The following is a 16,412-nucleotide window of genomic DNA, read 5'->3' as shown; positions in this document are numbered from 1 at the left end:
TTAAAAAATAAATATTATAATATATATATATATAATTTAGAATCAAAATATATTATACATTATGTTAAATAACTTATATAGGCTCGTTCGGCCCTTTCCTCCACCCACTCATTCGAATCCGACACATTAGTATTTTTCTTCATATGAGTCTTTTTAAAGACTTCATGTTGATAGGGAGTGCGTCCCAATCCTAACACTCTCCTGAAGAGCCCTAGCATCCTCCTTCAAAGGATACCACCTGCAAGACACATAATAAACATGTAATTAGTTCATGAATAATTTATTAATGTAGCAAAAATAAATAAATAAAATATTAAACTTACAAGGATCTATCAGGTTCAATCATAACTCTCCCAAGTCTCTCCCTCTACCAAAAAGCTAATCCAGGCACATCATGTATTGCCTCTGGTCTAGAAGCAGAAGAAGGTGAAACTGATGCTGTAGGAGTGTCAGTATCAACACTAGAATCTATAAGCCTCAGAGTAGATATGTGAGGAGACTGAGATCTGAGAGATGGAATTGTGGGAGATAGTACTCTAGGGGGTCGAGCAATAATCTCTGTGGGTAGCTGGAAGGTATGATCATATGAAGTATATCTAACCTGTGAAGAAGAAGAAGTGCCGCGTGGTCGGCAAAACTGACTAAGGTAAACTAAAGGATCCATAGTCCCAAAAGGCACAACATTAATATGTGTTGGACTAGCTCGGCGGTGCTGTATCTTCAGCGCTGAAGAAATATGTCCTGGGATATCCTTAGGATCAACATGTCTCCTAGACTTATTTTTACTTCTACCAGAATGGCTAGCCCTAAGATGATCCCGTAATCTATCACCATCACCAGATGATATCTGTATGTAAAGTAACAATAAAATATATAAAAAACATTAATTAAATAAATTTAGGGTTAGCGAAATAAATAACTTACATACTAGTTATAATCTACCACTCTATTCCTCCTCGCTTGTTTCATTTTTGTCATCTCTCCATTCCTCCTCCTCAGTTGTTTTATATTCATTGTCATTCCATTCCTCCTCAAATGATTCATATTCCTCGTTTACTTCTTCATCAATATTTGGCATTATAAGTTCATCATCGGAAACCTCTTCTAGTATGTGTTGAGGATGTTCTAGTATGGTTTCCAACTCAACATCAACTTGTTGTTGAATATGTTCCATGCAATAAGGACAAACAAGCTTTCCAGAAATCATCCAACTAGACAACATTCCTTATGTAGGAAAATCACGCATAAGAAAATTTTGCTTAGTTGATATATCATAAGTCACTACGCCTTCAAACCACAATTGTTTAAGCTCATTCATCAATGGATGTAGATAGGCATCAATCAAACTTTTAGGATTACGAGGACTTGGAATAACACAGCTTAGAAAGATGTACGGACTTGTCATGCATATTTCAGGAGGAAGGTTGTATGGGATAAGAAATACAGGCCAGTAAGAATAAGGTGAGACAGTATTAGAGAATGGTGCGATGCGCTACTATCACACCAGAAATATGCATCAGTAGTTTAGGCTCTGGCGCAGCGCGCCACTAAAAGGTGTGCAGGGTTTTTCAAGCCAAATTTCCAGAACCCAAGAACAATAGCCTTGGCGCTGTAAGGGCGCAACGCGCCACTATCGCGCCATAAACATGTATCAGTAGTTTGGTCTCTGACGCGGCGCACCACTACGAGGTGTGCAGGTTTTAGGCGTAATCGACCTGGCGCTGCAATGGCGCGATGTGCCACTATCGCGTCAGGTGCATTTTTAGCCTGTTTTTAGAACTTTTGAGAAGGGGTAATTTGGGAATTCCCCCAAATTATATATGTATCAACCTTAGCACATTTTGGTATCATTTTTCAATTCCTCACTCTCTCTCTAAAAAGCCCTAGGAGTTCCTCTCTCTCTCTCTCTTCTTCTTCCTTTCCAAATCCTCCTCCAACAAGAAGAGTTCCAAGAGCTTCAAGGTTTGAGTTCTCCATTGAAGACCCAACCATAAGGTTTTCTTCAACTCTCCACTAAGGTATGTAAGGCTATCCAAAACATGGGTTGAGTCCACCCATGTGCCCTACTCTTGCTTTGAGGTTAGATGTCCATGAAAATGGAGTTTCTTGATGTGGTTTATGTTTGAATGAGTTTTGTGCCCTATTTAATTAATGCTATATGTGTTGATGTTGTTGAGCTAAGAAGTTCCTAAAACTTTCATATTAGTAGGAGTTGATGGAGATGACTTATGGTTATGTTTTGTTGATCTCTTTAACCGTGTGATTATGTTGCATAGGTCAATTCCTTAAATGTGTTATTCTACTTGAATTGTTGAGCTAAAGCCATAGAGTTGTGATGAGTCTTGAGGAGATGTCATAAATAGTTGTCTAAATGAGGCTTTATTGAGTTAATTGGAAGATAGAATTGATGAGTGGACGAGGTTCTAAATGGAACTTGCCATTATGACTTAATTGAGTGGAAATGAGAATAGAGTTGATGAGTTGGCAATGACCCACATGAAACTAGCCGTGAGGGCTTGTTTGATATGATTGGAGAGAGTCTTATGAGCATGGAGTCATGGGAGGAGTATCGAGCACCGAAGCGGGTAAGAGTATAGTCCATACTCGAACCCCAAAACCTATGCTGCCAACGTAGGTAGGGATGGAACCGTTAAAGTCAGATGCTTCCCATGGGATCGAACTGTTAAAGTCGGATGTTTCCCATTTTATTATCCTGAAATGATAGAACTTGACTAATCGATGGTATCCATGATTAGGGGGGCGTTCATGCCCTTGCAAGGTATGGATGGATGTGGCAATAATGTTTGATTGTTGTACTATCACCGACTCATAGGTGATGGTTGTTGGATAAGAGAAACTCTCATTTAGGTCTTGATAGTGCTCCGAGTTACTTGAGTTAAGTGGTTTATGAGTTAGTCCCGTCTAAACTATTCTTGTTAGACTTAGGACATTTGAGTGAGTTGTCATACATATAGGTATGAGTTACGATCCTGAGTTGATATTGATGTTTCCTTGATGTTGTTTCATCCGACCATTTTACATACTCGTACATTCCATGTACTGACACCATTTGGCCTGCATCGTTTCATGATACAGAGACAGGTACCAGTGATCATCAATCGGTGCTTCATTGAAGATCCACATACACTCCCGGCTAGTTGGTGAGTCCTCCTAGCTTCCGGAGGATGTTGAGCTTCCTTGTATGGTTTTGTTGTTGTTGTTTCCTTCACTTGATTGTTGGTAGCCATGGGCTTGTCATTGGCACCTCCCAGACTTTAATAAAGGCTTCATAGACTAGAGTGTGGGGAGTTTGGACTGTTATTTTGGGGAGTTCTATTATACTTATTATGTTGAGTTAAACATATTTGGCCTTCGGCCCCTATATTGTAAATAGCATGTTATAATTGAGCCTTCCGTTGAGCATATATGACTGAATGATGGAGTGATTGAGTTAGGTGGTTCGCTTGAAGATCAGAAATGGCTTTCAAGTGCCGGTCACGTCTAGGGTACCCTCCCGGGGCGTGACATGAATGTTCATAGGAATTGAGTTTTCTTAATAGATCTATGTCTTGATGAGTTTTTACATCTACTAACTTGATTTTGTTATGTTGATGTTGATAAGTTGAGAAATTGATAAATATTTTGTCACGACCCAACCCCGTAGGCTGTGATGGGTGCCCGAACTGGACACTCGCGTATACCCTTGCTAGCTATAAGCAAACTTGTCCCCTGTTTGAGTCACAGTATACAAATATACTAGATAACACCTCAGTCAGCACGGCTATCACGACAAGGGAAAACGTCCCCCAAAATATAAACCATATCAGCACAACTGTGTATATGTGCATATACAACCCATATACAATCCACATACATATCTACAGACCTCTAGGAGTACAATAATAACATAAGGCGGGACTGAGTATGTAAAGCATAACTGAAAACATATCTGAAATAAAAAGAGCTAGGGGGATAAATTAGTTACTTAAGAAAATACTGTAACTGTACCTTGTGAATCATAAAACATACATGCTCATATTATACAATATAGTCAGCCCCTTCAGGGACTCGGTGAAATATACATTTGTAGGACCATCATAGGGCTCGGCGCCATCATCACCTTATCACATCACATCACATCACATCATCATCATATATATACATACATTCATATCCCTATAGTGAGGGACTCGGTAAGTTGTTCATGTCATTGCATTATCATTTCCTCATATAGCGTACCCATCCCTTTAGTAAGGGACTCGATGGATAATGAAGTGAACTGCGCATGATTACGTTCCCGGCTCGAGACTCGATGAAAAAAGGGTTACACTATATATGAGTAGAGTAGTGAGTAACCATATGCAATTTAAACCATCATTGGAGACTTGTTGAAATAATCAAAATGAACTACCGTTCGAAAATTAGGACAATAGCCATAACAAGTACTTTTGGAGTGTCATTACGGTTTGCATCAAGGTAGCACTTTTGAAATCATCTACTCGTATCAAGGCGTAATAAAATATCTTTTGGAAGTCAAGAAAATTTCCATCTTAGTGGATTTGAGAATGGGGACCTCCTTGGGATCACATATACTTCGTCTATTCGTTTCATAAAGTTCATGCCAAAAAAAAAGAAGATTTACTTTACCTACTTACTCCTTCCCAAGGTATAGAAAAACTTGATAAGCCATAGTTCAATTCTTGGAAGAGTTCTAGATTAAAGGAGTGAATGAGAGTCATGCCTTATACCACAACATAAATTATACCAACTTAGGATGGTCGGACACTTTCACATGAATCGATGCAAAAGGACATACATTCTAGGAAATTAAAAACGTTGGTCATCCTAGTGTACTTAAGAATATGAGCTTCTTGTAGACTTTGCACATTATTCGTCCGTTGGCTTTCTATGGGTCATGCCAAAAGAAGGAATAGAATAAGCTTTACATACCCTCTAATTTCCCTCATAGAGGTATTATATACATATATCGTACCCGGCCCGTCATAAGCTCAGTATCATAACCTTCTCATTGCTTTACCATACCATCACATAACGTACCCAACCTATGATAGGACTCGGTGAGTAATCATAGAATTATAACATCGCAGTTATGTTAAAGACGTGTCAAGAGGGAAGAAGGGTAGCTTTACCAACTTGTACCAAAAACATGCCAAGAGAAAGAAGGGCTTCACATACCTGTTTAGGGATTAATTGAAATCCGTCTTGTCTTGATACCTCCTTAACCTATTTGACATGAAAGTAATACTAAGGTTAATAGCTTTTCACTTTTCAATATCCCACTCTACAACCAAGTGTAATTGGAGTCATTTCCTATCCATTACCCTCGACTAGTTTGTTATTAGTTCCGAAGCTACCAAAAATCGGGCAGCATTTCCCCTATAACTTCAACGTTCCTGAGATTTCGACTTGGCCAAAATATCAAAAACCATACCAACAACAAAAACCAGCAGCATATTTACAAGTAAATCAATTCAACATTGCACAATACAAACTCCAAACAACTAGCTCCAGAATACGATACCAAAATAGAGTTTTTAATCTTTATTTCGCAAAATCTTTAACCATACCAAATGGAGGGTCGTGTGGATGCAACCAGAAGCGCCTACACTCTTTTTAAAACACTTTAAATCCCTACAACACGCAACACCACCAGCTGCACCCGCAGCACCACAACGACAACACACTACGCGACTTCGATTTAGCTACTACGACTTTAATTTAGCTTGTTTTTAACGTCAAGCATCCTTGTGAAATTTTTCCACTTCCAGCATCATTTAATACATGTAATATACCTCATAAAATCACCATAAACTCCAGTTCAAAAGATAAACTCATACCTTGCCTGGAACTCGTCAACCTAGTTGAAACTTGCCTAGGAAGTTCCTTTAGCGCGCCTAAAACTTCTTGGCTGTTTGGTAACGTTTTGGGATGCTTCCAACCATAAAATTTTATTACTAACACCTTCATAACATCGTGTCTCACCTTATACAATTAATTCACGGAACGAAATTGGAAGTTTACCTTTTTTTTCCTCAAATCCGAAACTTTCTGTAGCTTGAGGGTTTCTCTTCTCTTCTTCTCTTCTTCTCTTTTCTAGAATATTTGGATAAAGTAATAACTTAAGGGATAGGGATGACTAAAAGTCATCAACATATATATATATATATAGGCTACTTTAAGGGGGATACATGTCATCCCCTAAGTGGTGACACATGTCAAGCCCTAAGTGGTGACACATGTCAAGCCCTCATTGGGCCAACACACCCCTTTCCTCCAATCACAGGCTGTCACGTGGAATGTGGGGGGTCCACCACCCTTGCTACAGCTTCTTCCACATGGCACTCATTCATGCTGCCATGTGGCACTCGCTCATGGGCTGCCACGTGTTGCTTTATTTTTCTCCTTGTGGGTTTGTAATCTCGTCTTACTTTACGAACCTATGTAGTCCTTGACACATAAGCTTGGTATGTACTCAAGTAGTTTAAGTACATAAGATTTCTAAAATGGTAGCTTACGTAAGTAAGTCGATTCCTACGACTCATTACTTGGCTTCCAATTCCTTCCGGATTCTCATAACCATATTTCCAATCTTCTCTTCTATAGGGTGTCACATTCTCCCTTCCTTAGAGTTGTTTGATAGCGTTATAGATTATCTGGCTCACATGACAACTTATAAGAAGCTTACGATCCTTTCAAGAAATTTAAGAAGCTTAAATAAAACTTAATAAGCTTAAGAGGTTCAAGAAACTTAAGAAGCTTGAGAACCTTCCAATGTACAAAAGTACGGGGTATAACATCCTTCCCCCCTTTAGAACATTCGTCCTTGAATGTTAAAGGAACCTTCTTCAAAATTTTACGCAGACTATAGGGAAAATTCCCCTCTATTGAAATAACACATACTTTCATCACATTAAGAGTATCAGAAGTTGGAATTGCCTATAGATATAGGGAATAGGTATGGATACTTGTGTTTCATTTCCTCTTCAGCTTCCAGGCCATATCTTTGCGATTCTTACTTCGCCACAACACCTAGACGGAAGCTATATCCTTAGTCTGCAATCTTTTAATCTGTCAATCCATGATGGCGATAGGTTGCTCTTCGTAGGATAACTCCTTTGTGACCTCGATATCATCTATGGGATATACTCGGGATGGATCACCAATGCACTTGCGAAGCATTGATACATGGAAGGATGGATGTACTACTTCTAGATCCGCTGGTAGGTCTAGCTCGTAGGTAACCTTGCCTATTCAGTGAAGGATCTGGTAAGGACCCATATATCTCGAACTTAGCTTCCCTTTCTAGCTAAACCTCATTACTTATTTCATGGGCGACACCTTCAAAAACACTCAATCGCTCACTTGAAATTCCAAAGATTGACGTTGATTATCTGCATAGAGCTTCTGATGACTTTGGGCAGCTAATAATCTCTCCTGCATAGGCTTTACCTTCTCCATATCCAGTTGGACCATGTCGGGGCCTATTAGTCGTGTTTTGCCAACATCAAACTAACTAATGGCAACCTACACTTTTTGTCATACAAAGTCTTATACGAGGCCATCTAGAGACTAGAATGATAGTTAATATCATAAGTAATCTTGACAGGTAGTGGGAAATTGTCCGAGCTACCCTTAGAGTCAACCGTATAGGCCCGCAACCTATCTTCTAGCGTTTAGCTAGTAAAATTAGTCTGTCCATCGGTCTAAAGGTACAATAGTGTAGGAAGACCTATCTGTCTTTCCAATCTCTTGGTGGGCCGATCTTCAGTAGTTAACTGTAATTCGGGCTCCTTCGTCTAAGACAATAGTTATGAAAGCTCTGTAATGTCTCACCATTCTCTTGATCTATAATTTCTCACCTTCTCGGCTGAGTAGGTAGTCTTGATTGAAGGAGCATGGGCTGATATTGTTAATCTGCAGATGACATTCCATATAAAATCATCCGTCCATGGAGTGCCAAATGAGTCTCATAGACAAGGTCGTGTTGTAGAATCTTCAACCTCAGGTGTTATTTCTTGCCTTCTTTAGATGATATCAACCGGTACCCTTACCTTTTGGGTTTTGCTTTTTTCCCATCAGAGTTGGCTGCCAAGTAGTGTCGAAATTCCCTCACACAATGACCTGTATAGCCATTCCATGGTTTGCCTATCATTAACTGGTATTATGTTGAAGAACTTTGGCATACAAGAGCGCCATCTGTTAGTAACTAGCTAATCCTGCTTGTTTTGCTTAAGCCCTTTTTACAATTCCCTTAACGTAACTTATAACACTCTAGGTATATAATCTCATATCGTTGTTTCGCCGCTAGTTCTGATTCTTCCATCTCGTGCGATCATACCGGCACTAACACACTAGATCCCACCAGAATTTCAAAGTTAAGCGTGCTTGGGTGGGAATAGTACTAGGATGGGTGACCCCCGGGAAGTCCTCGTGTCACGTTTTATTGTAATCCTTGCAATAATATAAAAGGCACTCAACTTATCCCAAGATTTATCTTAGCGTCGTTTTGCTAGTCTTCATATATCGCCTTGCCCTTTCCTTTTTTATCTTACAACTGGTATCGGGGTAGATCTTTAGTTCCACCATGACCATGTCATTTTTGGTTATTTAATTTAACTTCTCTTTGTATTTCTCTGTAACGTCTCCAAAATATCATAACCCCTTTTTCCTCATGTACTCTTCCGCTTGGTTTTATGTTGTGTATATATATTCATAGGTTGCACAACTACTTTTATACAACCAATATGAGGTAGACCAGTTTTTTTGTTTCCTGGTCCATCTTGCTTTACATATCACTTCCACACTAGAGCTTGCTCACGCTAACGCTATTCTGTCCTACCCCTTTTTCTCTTTCTTTTTTTTCCTTTGGGTACTTCTTGGTCTCCTCATTTCCTACCATAGGAGATTTTCTATGCTTTCTCCTTGCTATTTGTATGTCACATCTCCGTGGCCAACAACTCTATTGCCATATCTTAACCTTTACTCAACTATGGCCTTACTACCTTTTGTACGATCCTTAGATCGCTCAGTCTTACCCTCTTATTGTATCCACTCCTTTTTGTATGCATCCATCCATTTGGGTCTCTACCAATGGTTCTCTACACGGTCTCAGATATCATGGCTTCTATCCATTTATTGCCAGCCTTTAGTCCTTGCTAACTCGTGCCAGCATGGGATCTCGCTTGAAGTTTAAATGTTCCTGCTAACATATGATAGTGTCTGTTGACTTCATCTCACACTTGTATTTCTCTTGTCCACTTCCCCCCTTTAGGGTGTACCCATGTCATTCTCTGTTTATTTTCAACTGTTCATACGCCTATGATTCTTTTCCAACATATTTGACATACTGCACCCTATCTACACCTTTTGTTAGATCATCTATACTTTAGGTTGCCCCTATAAGAAACCTTAATACAACCATGGGGTGCTTAGAATTCTTGATAACTAGTACCCAATCTAGTCCAAGTACTGGTACTTGAGTCATATAATTAATATATTAGTTTATCCAGGGCCACATTCCTTTCTTCCCTACCAGTGATTAGCTAGCGCCCCTAATTGTTTCAACTTCTCCATTCAGAAGTACTTGTACTCTATTGACACGTGTTTCTAGCTTTGCTATAACACTATCTCCATCCCAGTGAATACCACTTGTTCCTCTTAATGGACTCGCAACGCATCAATGGTTTTGTAGAGCTACCTCCCTCATCCTTGAGGGGTCTTTATATTTTCCACGGTGGAATCACATATCCACAATACTTCTTTATATCTCATAAGATCTTACCCTTGTCGGGTACCTGAGGTTAACTTCCAATTCTTCTCACTCTCATATCACTTTTACTTTAATAATGGTCTTATCTTCTCGCCTTTTCGTACTACACCTTCAGTTCGTAGCTATCTATTCCCATTTTCGTCCGATACTCGTACTTAATTGATCATGTCTATCTTGAGTGCTTCCTACGGTAGTCCTTCTATTCTTTCAGTCCATGACCATTGTTGTGCCCGAGGAGTTTCATGTTACCCTCATATCCCTTGGAAAAATCATTCCTTGGTATCACCGACCCTTTTGAATCCTTTTAGTATGTTATCCAATATATGAAGCACATGATTCTGGACAGCCCATAAGGTCATATCTTCTGTCCATAAGTTATTTTAGTCGCTTAATAATAACCTATAAAAGGTTACCAGAAAGCATCCTCTAACCACTACTAGAAGGAAATTAAGATCCAATCAGCACCACAATACTATTTAGTGCCTAACTCATTTGGTTTCCCTCTATGTTCATTCTTGAGTCGTGAACAACTTATCTCATTCACCACTAATGGTTGAGGGTTCTGTACTTTCCCACAAAAGTGGAACCCAATTGCTAGACACTTTGCCCTCCAACAGGAGTTTTTCTCCGACATAAAACTTCCTAAGTAAACCTAGGGCCCCTTTACCAACAACACAGAGGGTACCCTTACATCTTTAGCTCATCATAATAGGGATACTCGGTATCAACTTCCAAACCGTACGATGAACCTATGTCTCATTCCCTTTTTATTCCAAAAAATATTTCGACAGAATTTCCTCTATATTCCTTACTATCCCAAACCTGCACTCAGGAAATACCAACAATGCCATGTAAGGCTGATGTATACATATATCCAAATCATATCATATCATAGCCACAATGCCTCATAGGGCCAATATATATATATATATATATATATATATATATTCATATCAATGCCACACAGGGCACCCAATATCAAACACAATATAAAATGATGGACCTACCTCGTATGTTCAACTCGAACTGCACCTGTTACACTTTCCTGTCTACTTTTTTCTTCAATCTTCGACTTCACATTTTAATCATATTTCAATCTTCTTACCTTATCCACCATGCCTCCTTCACACCATTACTTATCTGTATACTGGTAGCTTCTAATATCATCCATCATTTTCTTCCATTGATGTCGTTCTTCAGCTAAAATCAGAGGTTAGAAAAAGGAATTTCATGTTCTATGGCTAGGCTCTATCGCACGATCTAAGACAAGAAAGAAAGATAATATCCTAAATATCCTGTAGCCTCCTGTTTATAGATGTGGTTCACAACACACCGATAAACAAAACTCTACTAGACACGGTCTGTAGACAATCCAAGGAAAGACCGCTCTGATACCACTTTTTTATGACCCAACTCTGTAGGCCGTGACGGATGCCTGAACTGAATACTCACATATACCCTTGATAGCTATAAGCAAACCTGTCCCCTGTTTGAGTCACATTATACAAATATACTAGATAACACCTCAACCGGCACGGCTAAAATGATAGGGGAAAACGTCTCCCAAAATATAAACCATATCAGCACAACTGTGTATACGTGCGTCTACAACCCATATATAACCCACATACATATCTAAAGACCTCTAAGAGTACAATGATAACATAAGGCGGAACAGGACCCCCGCCGTACCCCTAAATAAACAAAATGAGTGTACAAATCAAGAGACCAGTACCACAACTAGGCTCTGATATAATGGAGCTTTTCCCGAACTTGTTGGTAGGAGTCCTAAGATGGTGGGTCTCCAAAACGTACGTCTGTACTTGCGGGCATGAACGCAGCCCCTCGAAGAAAGGGGGGTCAGTACGACATGTGTACTGAGTATGTAAAGCATAACTGGAAACATATCTGAAATAAAAAGAGTCAGGGGGATAAATTCGTTACTTAAGAAAACACTGTAACTGTACCTTGTGAATCATAAAACATACATTCTCATATTATACAATATAGCCGGGCCCTTTAGGGACTCGGTGTCACGCCCCGGGAGGGTACCCTAGACGTAACCGGCACTCACAAACTATTTCTGGCTCCCAAGCAAACCACATAGGCTGATCACACATCCATTCATTCATTCGATCAGTGGAAGACAAAAAAAAATAGAATATTCGGTGGGCAACTCAAAACATCAATCTAACTCAAAGAATAAAGGTCATGGGCCAACAAATCAACTCTAATATTTGTCATTAAAATAGTTTGTCGAGAATAATTCAAGGAAAGAAATACTCATTCGACCCTTCACTATCTAGTCTATGAAGCCTCTATCACTACTATCTAATTGGTGTCAATGACATATTCATGGCTACCTCAAATTAAATGAAAAGGGCTAACTCGACGTAAGAATAACATAAGCGGTGTCCTCTGAATGTAGGGGAGGACTCACCAATACGCTGAATGCGAATAGATCCCCAATGATGCTCCTATTGATGATGTCTTAAACCTGTCTCTGCATCATGAAATGATGCAGGACCAAATGGACGTTAGTACATGGAATATACGAGTATGTAATATGGCAGAATGAAACATACCTCAAGGAAGAATATCATCGGTCCAAATATTGCAATTCAGAAAGATAAGAGAGACTCAAATAAGGCGTCATAAGTCTAAAGTAAGAATATATTTTTAGACAAAGACCAATAACACATCATACAATCCAATCCAATCATACATAAACAGTTCAATCAAATTGTATATCATCCGATTCAATCCAATCGTATAGAATCGGTTTAATCCGGTCATATACGATCCGATCCAATCCAATCATATACCCTTCTATCGTACACTATCCAATCACATATCATATAATCTAATCCATCACACATCACCTAATCCAATCATATAAAATCAACTCAACAATCAACTCAAAGGACTCAACTCAATAACCATGCAAATTAAATTATGCAATGTTTTATAATTCAACTCAATCTTCTACAATCACATTCAAATCAATCATATCAAGAACAATCCATTAAATTGGGAGTTTCTCTAACCGACAACCATCACCATATGAGTGACTGATAGTACAACAAGCCGACATTGTTGTCACGTCCGTTCATACCTTGCCAGGATATGAACGAATCAACCAATCATGGATCCAATCCAACCAAGTCCTATAATGTCAAGACAATAAAATGGGAAACATCCGACTTTAACGGTTCGATCCCATGGGAAGCATCCGACTTTAACGGTTCCATCCCCTCCTACGTTTGGCGACGTAGTTTATTGGTTCGAGTATGCACTATACTCTTACCCAATTTGATGCTCGATACTCCTCCCAAGACTCAATATACTCATATCTATCAAGTGAGTAAGATACTCAAAATACTCATTTAGCCTCTTAGGACTTAGTTTCAAATCGACTCATTTAGTCTCATTGGACTCTTTTCAAATCGACTCATCTCAATCATCAAACTCTTCTCTTCAAATTTGATACCATCTCAACTCAATGGATGTAGAAAATATTATGTACATTAAAAATATAACTCCAACTCCTCAACTCAAACTCAAAATAGATACTATAATGTAAAATACTCAACTCATTTAGAGGCTCCTCAAACTCAACTCATACTTAAACTTCTTTTTAAATAAAAGATGAAAGTAATCATTCTTTAACTCAAAATAGTGTATAAATAGTTTATGCAAAAAGGTTCACAAATCAATTATTTAAAGCTCCTCCTCAAAATATCATTTGTTTTCAAAATATTCATAAGACTCCAATCAACTCAAATTATGCAAATCACATACCACATAATCACATTAGACTCCAATCTACTTCATCACACAACATCCTTATCAACATAACCTCTTCATTCACATCATCGTCAAATATCATCATTCACATCGTCATCAAACATCATCATCACATTATCATCATATATCATCATTCATATCATCATCAAACATTATCATCACATCATTGTCAAATATCATCATCACATCAATCGTCAAACATTTACTCTAAAATCCTTATTTTAGTCCTATGTTCATTTTATAGAAGCAAAAGGACATTCTTAACTATCCAATTCATTCTTTTCATTCCAATCAATACACATATACACAAAACCATCCATCTCAACCTCAAGACATTTATGCCAAGAAATCTCATCTTGGGTTCATGTGAATGAAACATAAATCCATACTCTCAACAAAACTCAACTCAAGAATATCGTCAACATCTACAAATCTATATACAAAGATCCATTTATAGTCAATAATATGAAAGATAACTATTTAGTAACCCAAGTCATTAAAAGCATCAATCAACCAATAGTATCTAAAAACATTCTATAGTTTAGGAAAACTTTCAAGAAAACCTTCTTAGAAGGTTCAACTCTTTCACAACTCCTATCCAACACATCTATGGGCATATGAAAGAAATCAATCCATATTTTAGGTTAGCCTTACATACCTTTGCTTGAATATCATCTCACCGGAAACCAAGACTTGACTTGAAGATCTTGAATCTTTGAAACTCTTGAAGGCACCCTTTGTTGGAGAAGGATTTGGAGAAGAAGAAGAGAGGAAAAATATTAAGGCTTTTAGAGAGAGAAAGAGGGACTGAAAAATGGTCCCAAAAACGTCCAAGGATAGTGTATATATAATTTGGGGAAATAACCAAATTGCCCTTTCTCAAAAATCCAGAAAACAGGCTAAAATGCTACGGCGCGATAGTGGCACGTCGCGCCACTGCGGTGCCAAGTTGAATTTAGGCTTAAAACCTGCACATCTGATAGTGGTGCATCGCGCCAAGGACTAAACTACTGAGGCTATTTTGTGGCACAATAGTGGCACGTCGCACCCTTACAGCGCCAAGCCCATATTTTCTGGGTTCTGGAAAATAGGCTTAAAAACCCTACTCATCTCCTAATGGCGCGCCGTGCTAGGGACCAAACTACTGAAGCTTGTTCCTGGCGCGATAGTGGCATATCGTGCCACTGTGGTGCCAAGCCCAGATTTCCAGCAGTTGCAACCCAGGCCTGAAATTCCTACAGTACCTATCCGTCTTAGGATCGTCATATCTTTTGACTCCAAACTCCAAAAATTGCAATCTTGGTGGCATTAGAAAGAAGACTCAAAGACCTTTAATTTGGTAGGTCGTAGGCCACCTATATTATCGTCTTTCAAAAGATATGATCGTTAGAAGTCGATCCTTATATAAACTCCTTCGACAACTTACCCAAGACGAATTCTTTTGGACTTAGCTTGGATCTAAGGATCCCTTATGACCCCACATCACCTCTAACACTCTTTAATTACTTAGGAACATCATCTTAACTCATGTACACACTTCACAATAATTGAGTTCGACCCTACATGAATACAAAAAAGTTCCAAATCTTAGGGAAAAATTTTGGGGGGTGTTACACTCAGTGAAATATATATCTGTAGGACCATCATAGGGCCCGGCGCCATCATCACCTTATATCATCACATCACATCATCATATATATACATATACGTTCCCGGACCTCTAGTGAGGGACTCAGTGAGTTGTTCATGTCATTACATTATCATTTCCTCTTATATATTACGTTCCCGGCCCGAGACTCGATGAAAAAAGGGTTACACTATATATGAGTAGAGTAGTGAGTAACCATATGCAATTTAAACCATCATTGGAGACTTGTTGAAATAATCAAAATGAACTATCATTCGAAAATTAGGACAATAGCCATAACAAGTACCATTGGAGTGTCATTATAGTTTACATCAAGGTAGAACTTTTGAAATTATCTACTCATATCAAGGCGTAATAAAATATCTTTTGGAAGCCAAGAAAATGGCCATCTTAGTGGCTTTGAGAATGGGGACCTCCTTGGGATCACATATACTTCGTCTATTCATTTCATAAAGTTCATGCCAAAAAAAAGAAGATTTACTTTACCTACTTACTCCTTTCCAAGATATAGAAAAACTTGATAAGCCATAGTTCAGTTCTTGGAAGAGTTCTAGATTAAAGGAGTGAATGAGAGTCATGCCTTATACCACAATATAAATTATACCAATTTAGGATGGTCGGACACTTTCACATGAATCGAGGCAAAATGACATACATTCTAGGAAATTAAAAACGTTGGTCATCCTAGTGTACTTAAGAATATGAGCTCCTTGTAGACTTTGCACATTCTTCGTCCATTGGCTTTCTATGGGTCATGCCAAAAGAAGGAATAGAATAAGATTTACATACCCTCTACTTTCCCTCATAGAGGTATTATATACATATATCGTACTCGGCCCGTCATAAGCTCAATATCATAATCTTCTCATTGCTTTACCATACCATCACATAACGTACCCAACCTATGATGGGACTCGGTAAGTAATCATAGAATTATAACATCGCAGTTATGTTAAATACATGTCAAGAGGGAAGAAGGGTAGCTTTACCAACTTGTACCAAAAATATGCCAAGAGAAAGAAGGGCTTCACATACCTGTTTAGGGATTAATTGAAATCCATCTTATTTTGATACCTCCTTAACCTATTTGACATGAAAGTAATACTAAGGTTAATATCTTTTCACTTTCCAATATTCCACTCTACAACCAAGTACTAATAGGAGTCA

At 38.6% G+C, this 16,412-nt stretch overlaps 1 pseudogene; it reads left to right on the top strand.

Annotated features, from left to right (window-relative positions):
• The first annotated feature begins 8,345 nt into the window (after positions 1-8,345).
• On the top strand, positions 8,346-8,463 carry LOC129877917 (5S ribosomal RNA; annotated as a pseudogene).
• Positions 8,464-16,412: the final 7,949 nt, after the last annotated feature.

This window comes from Solanum dulcamara, chromosome 12 (assembly GCF_947179165.1).
Source record: "Solanum dulcamara chromosome 12, daSolDulc1.2, whole genome shotgun sequence".
Lineage (NCBI taxonomy): Eukaryota > Viridiplantae > Streptophyta > Magnoliopsida > Solanales > Solanaceae > Solanum > Solanum dulcamara.
The sequence above is the reverse complement of the archived record's forward strand: the minus strand, read 5'-3'. Positions and strand labels throughout refer to the sequence as shown.